Here is a 16,662-nt window from a genome sequence, read left to right on the forward strand (position 1 = left end):
GTGTGAGCGCATCTCCTCAGGCCCCAGGGCGGGAGGGGACTGGAGGAGGACCTTGTTGTCCCACTCTGCAGCCCTGACCTTGAACCTTAGGACTCCCATCTTTCCAAATTGTGCAGTGAGGAGGGGGCGAGTGCCCAGGGACAGGTTGACCTTCATGTTGGATGGATTTTCTGTCTCTCTCTCTTTCTCAGAATTCGAGATTTCTGTTTTTCTTGGGTCTAATTCAAAGCTGATATTTTAGGGTCAGTGCAGAAATGATTGAACTCCTGTTTGTCTCAGCCTTTCTTAGCTAGGGAGTAAAACCTTTGCAAAGGCCTGAGTAAATGCCAGAACAATGTGCTTGGGGTACCGAGAAGTTTCATTTTACTTCAATAAAATTGTCAACTCATATGAGTGTTTGTACCCACAGAGAATTTTGGTGAAGGAGCAATTCTGGTGACAAGAGCACTTACCAATTTGTGAGTGTATTTGGTTGAATAAAAAAATATTGTTTTGTGCTGAGTATATGGCACAAGGATCTTAAGGTGATGGGATTTACTGAGACAAAAGAGTAGCCCTGATTCTAACATGCCCACCCAGAACCAAGACAAGCTAATGTTAAGGAGATAGGTCTGGGTGGGGTTCCTTGATAACTTCTTAAAGGAGATAAAAGATCAGAATAGCTAACACCTGCTATCTACTGACATTAATCTGCACCTGTGTATAGAGTTTGAGCCTTGACTCTGAGGCCTCTACTACCTGTAGATGAAGAAAGAATTGAGTTGTTAAGGATTTCATTGTTGGTGTTAAATTTGTATTTAGTAGCATAATACATCTGGTGTTACAAGTGCACAGAGAAAATCTCAGTGGTCACAGCACCACTTGGCTTCAGTGTGCTGTTTCAAAAGAGATTTAAGAAGCTGGAGGTGACACTGCAGGCTGTGAGGAGTTTTCAGGCCACTCTGTCACATTGCTGGCTGCTTAGGATTCCCTCAGTCACTGCAGTGAGCCCTATGGGCACTGTGTCCTCAGTGAGAGTGATCCACAGGGCCTGGGAACCTGAGTAAGCTGCTGAGTGTGGATCTCCCTGTGAAGTGTAAGCAGGCTGCTTCCCAGAGCTCATTGTCTGTCATGTGCTAGTGCTTTGATTTGCAGTTTGCCCACTTCTGCAGGAATGATGCGTACTTATTTGTATGTTACATTTTTGTTCTGTTGCCTGAAGCGAGAGTTTATTCAATGGTCTCAGAAAGAATAGAAAATTCTTGACAACTTTATTTTCTGCCAAGTTTCAGTAAAACTCTAAGCTGTATAACTGAATGTCTTTGTCAGTTCAGGTGTTGGTCTCTTACCTCTGACCTAGGAGGTGACTAAGTCCTGATTTTGTCTAGTGTTTGAGTTTTTTTTTTGAAAAATTTCTTCTTTTTTTTTTTTTTTTTTTTTTTTTGGAAAATCAGATATACAGAGAGGAGTAGAGATGGAGAGGAAGATCTTGGGTTCAGTTATTTACTGTCCAAGCTGTAGCAGTGGCCAGAATTGAGCCATTGAGCAGGAGCCTTGACCTTTTTCCAAGTCTGTCATGCAAATGCAGTGTCCCAAGGCTTTGGGGTATCCTTGACTGCTATCCCAGGTCACAAGAAGAGAGCTGGATGGGAAGTTGGGCCACTGGGATTTGAACCAGTAACCATATGGCATCATGGCATGTGCAACACATGTACTTTAGTTGTTAGGCTAGCATTTCAGGCACAGATTTGATGGTTTTGATTGCCTAAAATTTGTTTCTTTGGCAATGTGGTAGCACAGCAAATCAACCTGCTACCTGCATATTGGTAGCATGTCAAGATCTGGATACTTCAGTTAAAATTCTGCTCTTCACTAATACATCTGGGAAGGTAGTCCAAGGAGTCCAGAGTGCTGGGGTCCCAGGATCCTGGTGGGATTCCCAGAATAAGTTCTAATTCCTTTGCCGTTGCTTGGCCCAACAAGTGCTGTCATCTAGGAAGTGAATCAGTAAATGGAAGATATTTTTCTCTTCTTCTGGCTTGCGAAGGCTGTAGAGGACAGCCCAAGGCCTTGGGACTCTACACCCTTGTGGGAGACCTGGGAGAAGCTCCAGGATCCTGGCTCGGTTTGGCATAGCACTGGCCATTGCACTCACTTGGGGAGTGAATCATCAGATGGAAGATCTTCCTCTGTCTCTCCTCTATATCTGATATCCCAATAAAAAGAAAATAAATGTTTATGAAAAAAAGTATGCATTGGCTTATTTTCAAGTGAGAGTTACAAAGTAAAAGAGGCAGAGATCTTCTTTCCACTGGATCACTCCCCAATGGACAAGATGACCAGTCCTAGACCAAGCTGAGTCCTGGAGCCTGCAGCTTCTTCCAGGTCTTCCAAGTGGCTAATCAGGTTCCAGGCACTTGCATGATCTCCCACTGCTTTTCCCAGGAGTTTAACTGAGAGCTGGGTGGAAGTGGAACAGCTGACTCCATATGGGATGCTGCTGTTGTAGTTGGCAGCTTTACATATTATACCACAATGCTGGCCTTTGCTTTTGTTTTTGTACTGATGGCAACGTTTTTCTTGCCTTTGCTTCTCATATGCTGATTCCTGGCAAGCGTTTTACATATGGGAAATATCCTTTTGTTACAAATCGTGGATGAATTCTGATGGTGTTTGAGGTATTGGTAGGGTAGAAGGCTTGGAGTCTAACATTTCCTTCCTGTGCACTTCTTTCTTTTGTGATTTTCTAGGACTTGGTTTGACTCTCTTTTCCTCATGTGGTGCTAACTATATGCCTAGGTGATCACCTTGCCAAGTAGCAGCCACCACTAGCTGGGCACTGATAAGGCAAATAAAATCATAAAGTCAAGTGTCATTGTGGGATTCGGGATGGGAAAGTGTCATTGAAATTTTACGAACTTTCATTTGGAACAATTACTAGAAAGCTGTATAGAATATAAATATATGTTATATCACTTTTTCCATATATAGGTGTAGACGAATTTGCTCTGATTGAAAGCTGTTTGCCTTCTACTGATGTTAGTGTTAACAGCAAGAAGTGTTCCAATGGAAGTCCTTTCCTGAAGTCCTATGCAGCTCACTGTAGAAATAGAGAAATACTTTATAGCACCCCATTCTTTCTCTGTAGAATATATTTTAGTGACAACATGATATTTTTTCTATGATATTTTGTAATTTGAACAATAGTAATGACAGTTGTGGAAAAATAAGTTAGCACTTGGCAGTCATATCATTATTTATTATTATATTGTATTTTTCATTGGAAAATCAAATTTACATAGAGAAGAGACCGAATGAAAGCTCTTCTATCACCTGGCTCACCCTCCAAGGAGCCCCAACAGCTAGAAGTCAGCCAATCTATTTAAGGAGCAATGAGTTTCTTCTAAGTCTCCATATGGGTGCAAGGTCCCGAAGCGTTTTGCCATCCTTCTCTGCTTTCACAGGACGCAAGCAGGTGCTGGAATAAAAATGTAGCAGTCAGGATATTATCAGGACCCATATGGGCTGCTAACACATGCAAGTTGAGACCTTTAGCCACTATGCTATGGCGCCATGTTCAGCAACATGTTAAAATAAGTAGCAGTTGTTTTCACTAACCTACTGATATCTTGAGTCTCATCACTGCCAGGTATTGTATTGTTGATACTGCTTCCAGGAAGCTTTCCTGGTGCTTGTGAAGCACTACTCTTGCCCATGGAAGCTGATTGCTTTTGTTTCTCCAGGCATTGTGTCTGCTTCCTGCCTTGATATTACTTAGTAAGAATCACTAAGGAGACTGGGAACAAGCAAGAAAAACTCATCACTCCCTCTGCCCACCTTCTCTTGCAGGTGTAGCCCTGCAGCCCGCTTCATGCTTCCAAGGCTGGAGAACACACACACACCTTCAGTAAGTTGTTTGTTTACTTCTCACCTTGTTTAACGTTGTATTTAAGAACTTTATGATGGTTTTTAAACTAAAATGAAAAAACAAGTATGAGAGAAAGAAGGCAAAATTGTCTTAACTATGATATTGGAGCTGTCAAAGCTGATTCAAACTTCCCCTTGAGGTTTTTAATTGCATAGCCAAGACATGATTATTATTACATGATTTGAATGGAAATTAAGAATTTGCCAAGTTTGAAGCTGTGTTTATTGATCATCCTATTTATGTATTTTAAAGACTGACTTGCAGAAAGAGAAGGATAGAGACAGAGACAGACATGTCTGCTATCTGCTGATTTATTCTCCCAGTGGTCACAGTGGTCACAGTGGTCAGGGCTGGACCATGTTACAGAAGAACCAGGAGGTCCATGTGAGTGTCCCAGATGAGTCTCCCACCCGAGTGCTTGAGTCATCTGCCACTGTTTCCAATTCACATTGGCTTAGAGAGTCAAACCAAGTCCTAGAAAATCACAAAAGAAAGAAGTGCACAGGAAGGAAATATTAGACTCCCATTGGTTTACAGGTAGTTTCTCACCTGTAAGGAAAGAAATGATGTAGGTGGTAGCTTAGCTTGCTATGCCACAATGCCATGTCCTGCTGAAGGGTGGTTTTGCTATTGCAAGGGCTCAGTTTTTTGGGCTTTTGTTTTTTTGAAAGATTTATTAATTTGGAAGGCAGATCTACTAAGACACAGAGAGAGAGAAATGAAGCTACATCTCCCATGTGCTGGTTTACTTCTCAACCAGAATAAGCAGAGATGAGGAAGTCTGAAGCATGAGCCAGGAATATTGTCCAGGTCTGCAACTTGATTACAGGAACCCAAGTGCTTGAGCCATCCTCCACTTCCTTTCCAGGCCTGTTGTCAGGGAGTTGGGTCAGAAGTGGAGCATCCAGGATATGAACCAATGTCCATGTGGGATGCAAGTGTCTTTATTTGTTAAACCACAGGGCTGGGTCCCTGTTGCATTCTCTTTGATTTTTATTTCAAATGCAAGGTTTCAGAAAAAGGAGAGAGAGAGAGCTCTTCCATGTGTAATTTTATTCTCCACTTGGCAGCCATGGCAAGAGCTAAGTCAATCCAAAGCTAGGAGCCTATTTTGGATCTACCACATGGGTGCAGGTGCCCAAGGCCTTGAGCCATCCTTAATGTTCTCCCAGGGCAAAAGCAAGAGGCCAGATTGAAAGTGGAACACACAGGACATGAACTGTACCCATAAGGGAAGCTCAGCCCATCAGGCCACAGTTCAATCCACAGATACTGACAGCTTTCAAAGGAAGCAGGGACAGAGCGTGAAAACACTGACATGCATCTTCCAGGGGAATACTCTGTACATCTTCCAGGGGAACCCTCAGTTTGTGAGATGGTTAACACCACAGGCAATCCTTGAGTACCATTTGTAATACCAGTTTCATCATTTTACACTTAGATCAGCAATGCCTAATTCCATTTTTCCTTGTGAACATTTTTGAATAAAGGACACTGCAATGTGTATGAAGTGGTATCTCATTGTAGTTGCCATTTTCATTTTCCTAATGATGAATCATGCTGAGAAATATTGCTTTAATTCCTTGTCCATTTTGGAATCTGTTTTTATTGCATTTGAGTCTTGTGTGTTTTCCTGCCAGCTGGTCTCTTGACCACTGAGGGGGTGAGGCATCAGTGTTCTCCAGCTGCAAGAACCAGTGGGGACAGTTTGAAGGCATTTCCATTTATTGTAAAGCGAGCACAACTTTTATGGACAAGCAAAGGAGAAGGCCGAAGGGCAATCTGTGGAAGTGGACCTCTGAACCAGTTCATCAGATATCCCAGGATCCCAGAACTCATACGAGAGTGCTAGCAGAAAGCAGACTTGTTGTGTAGGCCTGTGACTGCCTTGCTGGCCAAGCTTGACTGGGAATGAGCAGCACCTCCCTGTGCCTCCTTTCTCATTAGTTGTTTGTAACCGATCTTATCCCCTTCCACAGTTAATTGGTTTGATTCTTAGAATCTGTTCCTGAAAACCATGTTTACTCCTTTGCTGCTAAGGCGATTGTGATTTCATTTTCCTGTTGGCTATCCTTAGAGGGGCTTTCCTTGGTTGCCTAGGTAACCTGTTATATTGAGTTCAATAAATTGTTCATTGCTTCCCTTGCCTTGCATCCCCAGTGTCCTGATCTTTCTCACTGTGGTTGCCACACCTCATGTCCTGGTCTCCTCAGGGGGATCATCCACACAGTCCCTGACAGGCCTCCCACCCAACAATGACACTGTAATTGAGTTGAAGGCACGTCTGTCCCTTCAGACCCTCCAATCATGTCACAGGTCACCTCTGCACACATGGGTGGAAGCCTTGCCTTAGGCCATGGGCAGATAGGATGTTAGTTACGCCCACCAGGCAGTATTTAATTTGACAGTCTTACTTACATTGTAGTTTGAAAGTATTACTTAATTTGCAACTGATGAACAAATTAAATTGAGTTTGTCTTATAACTCTTCCAGCCAGTGACATTTATTATGTTTTTCAATATCACAATTATGTTTAACTTTGGGAAGGCAATTCCTGAAAGCAGCCCACTCTGAATGTGCTATAACATGTGAAGTGGAGTGAAACCTTGATAACCGTAAATTGGCTCATAACACCGTTCTAAAGATACAATCTGATAAATTAATTTTCTAATTGATTTTGATTAGCAAGTCATATTTACACAGAGAAGGAGAGATGGAAATAAATATCTTCCATCTACTGGTTCACTCCTCAAGTGTGCACAATGGTCAGATCAGGCAAAGATAAGGTTAAGTAACACTAGGAGCCTGGAATGTATTCCAGGTTTTCCAGGCAGCAGCTGGGTTCCAGGGCATGAAGCCCCCTCTACTGCTTTCCCAGGAATGATCTGCCTCTTGTGCTGTTGAATCCTGTTGGCCAGTATTTTCCTGAGAATCTCTCCATCTCTTCTAACTCTTCTGATATTTTGTTCCTTGTAATAGTTCCTAATAATTCTCTGTCTGTCTGAGGTATGTATGGTCATATTTCCTTTCTCACCTCTGATGCTATTGATGAGTATCTTCTCCCTTGTGTTTTTAATTACTTGGGCTGGTACAGAGTCTAGTTTGTTTTCTCAGAGAACCAGCTCTTTGATTCATTGATCTGATGAACCGAATTCTTGGTGTTTGGTTTATTTCCTCCGTTAATTTGATGATTTCTTTTTTCGCAGTGATTTTGGGATTGCTTGCTGTTGTTGGTCTAGTTTCTCACCTGTAAGGATAGCAGATTACTTGATGCTTTTCCAGTTTCTGAATGTAAGCATGGATTTAGATGAGTTTTCCTCTTCACACTGCCTTGATTGTATCTCATAAGTTTTGATCTGTTCGATAGATGTCAACTAAGTCCCTTTGCTCAAGAATTTGGGAGAGTTCTGTTGTTTCCATGCTGAGTTTCTGTTTTTTTTTTTTTTGTTTTTTTTTTTATCTGTCCATTGATGTTACTGGGTATTTAAGTCACCCACTCTAATTGTATTGGAGATTGTTTTGCCCTTGATGTTCATTAATGTTTGCTTCACATAGTTAGATGCTTTTGCATTTGGCGCATATATATTTCTTCTGGTGATCTCTTTTTAGTGAATGGATTCTTTGATGATTCCAAGGTATCCTTCTTTATCTTTTTAATGTGTTTCGCATCGATGTCTACATCATCTGATATAAGAATGCCTATCCTCACATGTTTTTCCTTACCGTTCACTTGAAATATCTTTTTCCATCCTTTCACTTTGAGTTTCCTCTGATCTTGGCTAGTGAGATGTGTCTCCTGGAAGCAACAGCTAGATGGGTTTTGTTTTTTGATTCAGTCCTCTAATCTGTGACATTGAATTGATGAGTTTTAGCCATTTACATTCAATGTTAATATGGCTAGGTAGCATTTGGTTCTGAGGCTTCCACTTTTGAAGGCTAAGTGCTAGCCCCGCCCCCAAAGGGACATGCCAAATAAATTTTGTTCATGACTCAGGGACTGCGGAGTTGTTGCTATAATTAGAGTTCAAAATCCAGAGAGGGTTGTCCTGCACCCGAGCTGGATCAGACATCTACCAGTTTGTGCTGTGAGCTGTCACAGAATGTCCTGCTCCCACAGAGAGCTCTTGTGTGTTTCAGCAAATGTGGAGACCTAGCTAGCACATTGTGCACCTACCATTGCTTTTGTAAGCCAGCTCGATGCTAGAGCCTAGCCTGGTTTGGCACACACCAGAACTGTCCACATGCATGCTGAGGGAGACTGCAGTCCTGTCCAGTGCAGTTTGCCACCCCCAGTCTGGCTCTTGCACTCACAAGTGGGAACCATACCCTACCCGGGGCATCCTCTTAGCTTCCTGAAAACACCTGCTCCCAGCCACAGAGCTTGCATGTGCCAGTGGTTGCTCTGACACAGCCTGGCATAGCCCATCACCCATCTTGACCTTTACCAATAGCTGCTGCAGCCTAACCAGGTTAGCCAGCCCAAGGCTCAATTCTCATGGTCAGTGGGGTTGGGTGCCCCCTAGCCTTGCCAAACTTTCTGCCATCCCTGCCTTTCATGCTAACAGATGCTGTGATGGGCAACCCTAATGGCACACATTCCATCTGGGATCCTGCATATACTAGTGTGACAAGATTTTCTCTGGCCCTGCCACATCCAACAGTTACCCCTCCACCAGAAATACTCGAAAATAAGTGGTTCAGCCTTGCCCGGACTGACCATTAGCCAGGCTTGCCTCATGTGCTCAGCAGTGAGGGCTAGAGCCCAGCTGGGGAGTTCCCCACATCCCCCCACCAGGCCCTCTCCCACACCCAGATCTCCCTTAATCTAGAGTTTTCTAGCCCCTAGCCCTGCAGTCTGCACCCTCTGTCTTGTCCTTTGTGTGAACTGATGCATGTTGTGGCCCAGACCACCCTACATTATTTTTCTCAATTATCCTACAGGTGCTGCATTCTGGATGAGCTAGGTCTGTTCCCAGCCCGAGTTTCCATGAGTGCCAGCAGGTCCCATGGTCATGCTCAGCTCAACCCATGGCTTCCCTAAGTCTTGAGCAAACCAGTGAGTATTGCAATTGCACAGTTTTGAGTCCACATATCCCTCACGCAATCATCCTCAGACATGGTTGTCTAGCGTGTTAGTGAGTATCATAATGCAGCCTAACATCACCAATCCCTCTTCCTATCCTCAGAGGCAGGTACTGTGCTCTAGCGGTGTCAGGTTGGGGCCATGGTATTTGTGCCTCAGCTGGCGGCTAGGACACAGGATGGATGGCCATGCTGCTGGGAGCTGAATCGAGGTTCTTGTGCCATCTGGTCCTCTTCAGCCTGTATCCCACCACCCCCGATAGGGCAGAGTGCACAAAAGCAACCTACACACCAAACAGTGCATTCAAAGGCTGCAGTGAGGGAAATGGAAAGCAGTTTCTCCCTCCCTGCCTCCTAAGGCTGTGCCACTGAGCCAGCCCCCTCTTCGCGGCATTCACCAGAAACAGAGAGAAGATCTCAGAAAGATGTCAGTTCTTGTCCCGCCTGCTCTGTTTCCCTTGCACCTCGGTGAACACAAGCCGGGAAGCTGCAGCAGGAGATGACCGAATGGTCACCTGATGAAGTCCTGGGATGCAGCCTTCTACCTGGACAGTCCTGGCTGTTGCAGCCCTCAGGGAAGGAACGCAGCAGATGGAAGCTTTCTCTCTGTCTCTCCCTCTCTGTCTCTGTAGCTCTGTCTTTGTGATAAAGAAGTCCATGTTTGGAAGCTCTGGATTTGGCAGGAGCTCCCCTTTGTACCTCACCACAGTCTGGCAGGCTCCCTGGCCCTGTCACCTTAGAGAGTGTCTGGTGCGTCCTATCAGGTTCTAAGACTCTGTTCAGAGGAGCACACATGCCCCGACTGGATAAAGAGAGGAAGCCTGCTGAGCCTAGGGGACAGGTGGGGACTTTCACCAAAGAGACCCCAGGCTGCCTGGCCTCCAGCAGGAAGTACTGCATGCTGGAGAGACCAGACATAGCAGGCAAGGAGCAGAACCCACCAGCCAGGGTGTCACAGCCCCTCGTTGTGGCCAGCAGAGTCTTCCTCCAGTTCCCTGCTGACAGGAGGAGAGAGCACATTGGCCTCAGGAGCTGAGGAGAGAGAGGTGCACCCCCAGGTGGGACCCTGCCCATGAGGGAGGGGTAGTCCTGTCTTCCCTGAGCACATGTGACTGTCCCCACTGCCCCGTGCTGCCCACAGAGGTGTCAGCCTCTCGCGTTTGCCTGTGGCACAGCCCTGGTGTTTGTGGAGCTTTGTGGACTAAACCGGGAGCTGAATTTCCTTGTCCCTATCATCTAACCTACAGGTACCTGCCAGTTTTGCACCCTTGGTATCTCTGCACTTCAGTGCAGGCCATGCCCCATGCTCCAGGAACCTTTGCAGGTGAAGAGTCAGTCACCATCAGTGCTCAGGGTCCACCAGGGGGTCAAGGGACCACCACCCCATGGCGCACCAAGACCACGTGACAACACACCAGATGGGATAGAAAAGCCAGCATGCATGGTGGAGGTAAGAAGACTGTTTTATTACACGTCCCCAAGAGGTATAGTTCACATTCTCCCTTCACAGACAGACCATGGTCCTCATGCAAATTCAAGGTGTCAAGGCCAGATGAAACTGACAATGGAATCCTGGCAAAAGTCACTAAAACACCCATATCTCCACAAACACTCAATCAGGAAATTGCAGGATTGACCATCTAGTAAATTGTATCTGCATAAGAGTTTTTTTTTTTTATTAATTACATTGCATTATGTGGCCCATTTTTCTATGCACTGGGATTCCCCCCACTCCTCCCCAAGCCTTCCCCGCATGGTGGATTGCTCCACCTTATTGCATTTCCATAGTTCAAATTCAGTTGAGATTCTTACATTGGAGGTATTTAGCAAGCATGTAGTCCAGCATCTTATTGTTCTGGTAAGTTCAATAGTTTCTTGGTGAGACCATCTCTGGTCTGAAGGTTGAACCAGCAGAGTATGATCCCAATCAAAAGCCCCAACATAATATTTACAACCAATCACAACATTATGACATTAATTGACATGGTATTGATTAACCAATATGTTAATAGGAAAATGCAGGTTCTCAACCACAACCTGTGACTTCTTCATGGACATTTCCATGTTGGTTTCTGTTCAACCGTGTTCTATACACCTTAAAATGGCTATGGATTGCCATTCAGCTGTCTCATGTTTATTTTAGTTTTAGTATTTAGCAGCATTAGGGTTTCTACATTGGAACAAAACTATACACTGGAAGAAAGTTATATGCATATATCATGTATGTAAGCATTAAAATGCTAACAGAAAACTATAGAAAAAACATTTTTCACAACAGTGGCTATTTCAAAACTCTGGGCAATAAATTTAATTCTCTCTAAAATAGATTTAAAAAATTTTTTTCTTCTCAAAAATAGATCATAAATGTCTACATTATATAAGAGCTAAATATATGAATATGTACTCCATAACCAATATGACTGAAATTGGAGTGCAATTCATCCCCATGATGAGTCCAAATGCTGGTCCCTTCTGATGGTTTTCGACCGTGGGGACCAGATAGATGACAACGAACTAATTAAATAAATAACTGGGTAGGGCTGCAGCTGCTGTCTCAGGGGAGGAGATCAAATGTGCCAATTTGTTGGAGTCTCGGGCCAGATGGAACTGGATAGAATGCCTGTCCCACCACACAGCCCTGAGAGTGCCCACAGCTCCCAGGAGTTCATGGCAGAGACGCTGATCTAGAAGAGTCTGGGTTGTTCTAGACTGCCGCCCAGCAGGCTTCTCCCCCGTCTCTCAGTGGCCCTTGGTGTCTCGACTGTTGTTGCTGCTGCTGCTGCTGCTGAAGAACATGTCCCCTGGACTCACCAACCTGGAAGCAGGAGAGACCCAGTCAGACCTGACTCGAAGCCTGTTATGTCCCCACGCATGGGTGGGCTAGGGGGACAGACTTCCTGGTGCCCTGGCCCTTGGTCCTGAACTCTGGTCCATAGCCATCCTGGGCCTGTCAGTGGGGGTCCCTGACTCTGGGCTTGACGTGGGGCCACTTGCCAGCAGGAGAGCCCATGCCCAATCCCGGACCCTCACCACTCAGCTCACGGCTCAAGGTGCGTCCTTGCCCAGCCCACATCCCTGATGGGAACTAAGGAGTCAGTGGTGACCACCACGCCGGATGTTCCAATGCTTACCCTTCCAGTGTCCTGGCAAATTCCATGAGCATAGCAACACTTGGAAAGTAGATAGAGATGTTTAGCTGGTGCCCTCCCCGCCCAAAAGGAGAGTCATGCCTGCATGTCCCACATGTGCACTTGCCACAAAACTGCAGATCCAGTGCCCATGCTGGAGGTGTTCCTGGGTGGAACCTTGCAGGAGGGGCCAAGGCGGCAGAGGTGGGAGTCAGGGGGCAGTATTGATGCTGGTGTAGCCAACCTGGTGAGGGGGTGTTGGAAAGTGCCTGGGTGACTGCAGAGCATGGCAGGATTGAGTGGCAGGTTTGGACATGCACACAATCCCATGTAATGATCTCCCAATGTGGATCTGGACAAGGCTTTAGAAAGGTGGGGATGACAAAAGGGAGTGCAGCTCAAGGGGCCCCCAGATGTCCCAGCCTGGAGACAGCCCTCTCCCAGCCCACCCTGAGGACCTGCACGCACCTGCCCTCTGGCCGGTGACCACTGGTCTCAGTGCAGCAGCTTAGCAAAGGAGGGCCCGGTCTCGCCCCCACACCCAGAGCTCTGGGTCATAGGCTTGGATCTGGAAAGACAAATGCTCCCTCAGAGGCTCCTCCCTGGCCCTTCTGATTTGTCCCCACATCCCATCTCCGGGCCCTGCAGCCCGGCTCCTGGGCCCTGCTCAAGCTGCCACAGCCTCAGCCACCTACCTCCTCACACTCCTCCAGGGTGACCCTGGCCTTCCAGCCCATGCAGCGCATGAACTGCAGGCGCAGTTTGTGGAAGAAGGGCCGCTGGGCGTCGTCCTTGCCATAGAGGAAGGAGAAGATGGCTTGCTTCGTCGTCCTCTTCATCCTCTTCCATGTCGTTCACCAGGTAGCTGGGGAAGAAAGTTCATCTCTCAGCATGGGCCCAGCAGAAAGGCCTGCGGCCAAGCTCAGCTTCTGGATGGGAGCCTGAGGGAACACTGTGGGGGGGATGGATGGCCACCCTCACTGCCCCTCTAGCTGGACATGAACTGGCACAGAATGCCTTCCACCTGGGCCCTGGGCACTGCATCCCTGCCCTCCCCACCCCTTCACCGTGATGCAGGTGCACACACCTCCCCAACTACACAGATGTACCCCCAAGTGCAGACACACCGTGTCCATCCACTCCCATGCACTCCTTCAACATGCAGCTTGTAGCTCCACATTCCCTGTCACACTCTCTGGCCCATGGCATGTACCAGCCAAGGCCTTGTACTGAGTGAACGATGTGCCAAAAAAGGGCAGAAGCCGAGCTGTCATCTTACACTTAGTGCCACATGAATGCCTAGAGATGTTGCAACTACGGCCAGGCCTGTAGAAGCCTATGGGCATTGTGAGATAACCCTGCCCCACGGGCCTGGGCCAAGCAGGTCAGGGATAAGAAAGTGTCACCCTAGAAGCCGGCTGGGCAGTAGCGCTGGGAGGCCAGAGAAGCAGAGGGAGGGGGTGGTGTTGGAGCTGACTCTGCTGTTGCAGGTGGGCGGAGGACTCAGGCCCGCTGGGGCCAGGGCAGAGAGTCGGGAAGCAGAATACTCACAGAGCTATGAAGAAATGGATGCGCCTGTACTGCCAGGAGAAGAGGCCGGCTCGGCTGAGGTAGGCGACGACCATGGCCAGCAGGTACTGAGGGAGAGAGGGGAGCCCGACACAAGTCATGACTTGATGAGAATCAGGACAGGGTGTTGGGGATTGGGCTGTTGCCACCCAGTGTAGCCTTCCAACTGCCAGGGGCCTGTGTGAGGGCAGCTGGGGTTCCCAGGACTCTGGAGGAGCAGGAAGCAGGGGACATGGACCCAGATCATCAGGGACGCCCACCAGAGTTGCAACATCCAGGCTGGCCTGACCTGGGGCCTGGCACAGAGGCAGCAGTCTCAGTGGGGAGCAGAGCTGCCACAGGCTCTGTCACACATGCAGGGCCAGTCAGGAAAAGGCAGGCACTGTGTGTGCGTGGTTGGTGGAGGCACGTCCAGGGGCAGATGACTGCAGGGGTGCTATGCCCTGTGTCCCCCAACCCAATCTATTTCCGTGTGTTGGGCCCGCTCACTTTGTCAGATATTCTTAGCTGCTTGTCCCAGGCCAGGAACCGCTTGACCACGGGATCCTCTGGGTAAAAGGACCAGCGTGTTAGGCGGAGAAGCAGGTGGGCCCTGGCCTTTTCTGGGGAGGTCTCAGGTCAGAGCCAAGGCTCCAGCAGCCATGCAGAGGCTGGGCGCATGTGGTTGGCAGGCAGGGAAGGGCTGTGGCTGCCACTGAGGAAGGGCTTGGTCCAGCATGGATGTGTGTGCTGGGCATGGGCACTTACCAGTGGCTGCCCATGTGCCATTGAGCCCTACTTGAGTCTCCATGGGGTGATCAGTGGGAGACACCCCGGCATAACAGTGACCCTGGCATCTCCCCAGCCCCACTGGTGGGCATGGGCAGCAAGAGCTGAGGTGTGTCAGAGAGCATGGCAGATCCAGGCTGTCCCTAGGCCCCCAGTCTCTCTCACTACACACTGTAGGCTGCATCCTGGTCCTCTAGGACCTCTCCCTATCCACCCAATGACCCCCCACCCACCACCCAATCTCATTCCCTACTGAGCAGCCTGTTGAAGACCTTGTGGTGCTCAGGCACCACCGTGGACACACGCTGCTTCTTCAGCCTCATCTTCAGCCTGAGAAGCCACTCCACAGCCCAGCTCTTTATGGGCCCTGTGCTTTGTCTGTGCCTCTGGCTGGAGTTCCGGGGCCAGGTGTCCTGCATCTCAGGTGTCACCTCCATCTCCGAGTCCGACTCCGAGTTTGAGAAGGCTGTGGACCAAGGCCTCTTTCTGCTGCAGGCAGAACTCTGGGGCTGGGAGCTGGTGTCCATGCGTGGGGCTGTGGGAAGGAATTGGCTCTGTCGTGATGGGCCATCTCTAGTTTTGGCCCCCACAGAATAACTGAAGCAGGCCATGCTCCCCAGCCCCAGCCTGGGGCCTCCTGCTGAGGCCGCCTGCTCCTTGACACATGGCACATTTGCCACCACCCCCAACACCCAACATCGCCCAGCCTGCCTCCTCCTCTTTTTCTGGAAGCTAGGACCACCAACCGTTTCTCAGTCTCAGCACTGCTGTGCCTAGCTCCCTGGGGTTGTGTCCTGGTGGGCATCCTGGTCCCCTCCTCCAGGCCTCTCCTCCAATCCCGGCCCCCTGAGACCTTCTTTGCCATCACACTTGTCCTCAGCTCCCTAGGACTGCTGCCACCCTCCTCCTCCCCAGCGGCCTTCTCAGTTCCCACTCCCTCGGGACCCCTCACCTGATGGTCCTGGGACTTCATCAGCCACCAGCACCTCTTGGGGACAGTCCTCGATCTGGGAGTCCGCTTCACAGCTGGCCATGGTCTTTCTCCAAGCCCTGGCTCCCTGTTGCGGACCCACACCCTGATCTCTCACAGTCCTTCCCGATCAAGCCTGGCTGGCTCAAGCGCACCGTGTATTCCTCAGCCTGGGAGTCAACACTGAAGCCCAGCTCAGGGAAGATGCAGTTAGCCAGTGCTGGCAGGTGCCACCGAGTGTGGCTCCTCCAATCAGGAGGGGCAGAATCTTCTGATGACATCTGTTATTCCACCTGGCAACCTGCTCTAATCATCGCAAGAGTAACTGCCATACCTGCCTGACACTTGACCCCGTGTGGACCATTCGTTTGGTTGACCCAGGACCCCATCTCTGACCACACTGTCCACAGCCACACTCCAGGCCTCTGGCCTCCCTACTCCTTCACAACAAGTTTGATAAAATGATTTTATTTTGATGTTGATTGTGTAGTTGAGATGGATCCATGTCCATGTGTACCACTGTCTCCCATGGGAAGGGTCGAGGAATAGGCTCACATGCATGACACCATCGTTTCTGATGTTCATTTTCTTCTCTGTGTCCTTGGGGAAAGGGAAGAAGAGGAGGTGAAGCCATACCCATCAGCCTAAGTGCATGAGTGCCTGAAAATGGAGGACAGCCACCCCATATGATCCCAGGCTCCCAAATGTGGATCAGGCTCTGATGGTACTGCTCAAGTGGCTTTGATAGTTCTGAAATGGTGTTGGTTTTGTTTCTGCAAGAATGAGGAAATTCTCCCAAGGTCCGCTGGCTGACATTGTCCGCCTTAGAGTGTCTGTTTGCCCAGATGCTTGATGTTCAAGCCTGGTTTGTAGAGTTGTGCGAGTTGTTCTGTCTCCCATCATCTACAAGGTATTAATGTCGTCTGCAGTCCTCGGAGAGCTGCCATATGCCCCAAGTGCATCTGGGCATGCTGTCCACTGCCCAGGCTTAGCAAGTGAGGAGAGTCAGTTCTCCAAAATGCATGAGATATAGTTTCTGCTGGTGTTTATTGGTCACATAGTTTATTGGTGAGATATGTTTCCTGTTGGCAAGAAACAGATGTGTGGTTTGTTTTGTTTGTTTTATCTAGTCTACTAATCTGTGACATTTGCTTGATGAGTTTGAGCCATTTGTATTCAGGATTATTAGGAATGGGTGGTAATTTGGTCGTGTCGTTTCAGCAATGGGTTGTTCATTG

At 48.2% G+C, this 16,662-nt stretch overlaps 1 pseudogene; it reads right to left on the minus strand.

The window, feature by feature from the left end:
• Window positions 1-12,483: 12,483 nt before the first annotated feature.
• Window positions 12,484-15,568, minus strand: LOC131479618 (speedy protein E4-like; annotated as a pseudogene).
• Between the last annotated feature and the right edge of the window lie 1,094 nt (window positions 15,569-16,662).

Source organism: Ochotona princeps, chromosome 2, assembly GCF_030435755.1.
Source record: "Ochotona princeps isolate mOchPri1 chromosome 2, mOchPri1.hap1, whole genome shotgun sequence".
NCBI lineage: Eukaryota > Metazoa > Chordata > Mammalia > Lagomorpha > Ochotonidae > Ochotona > Ochotona princeps.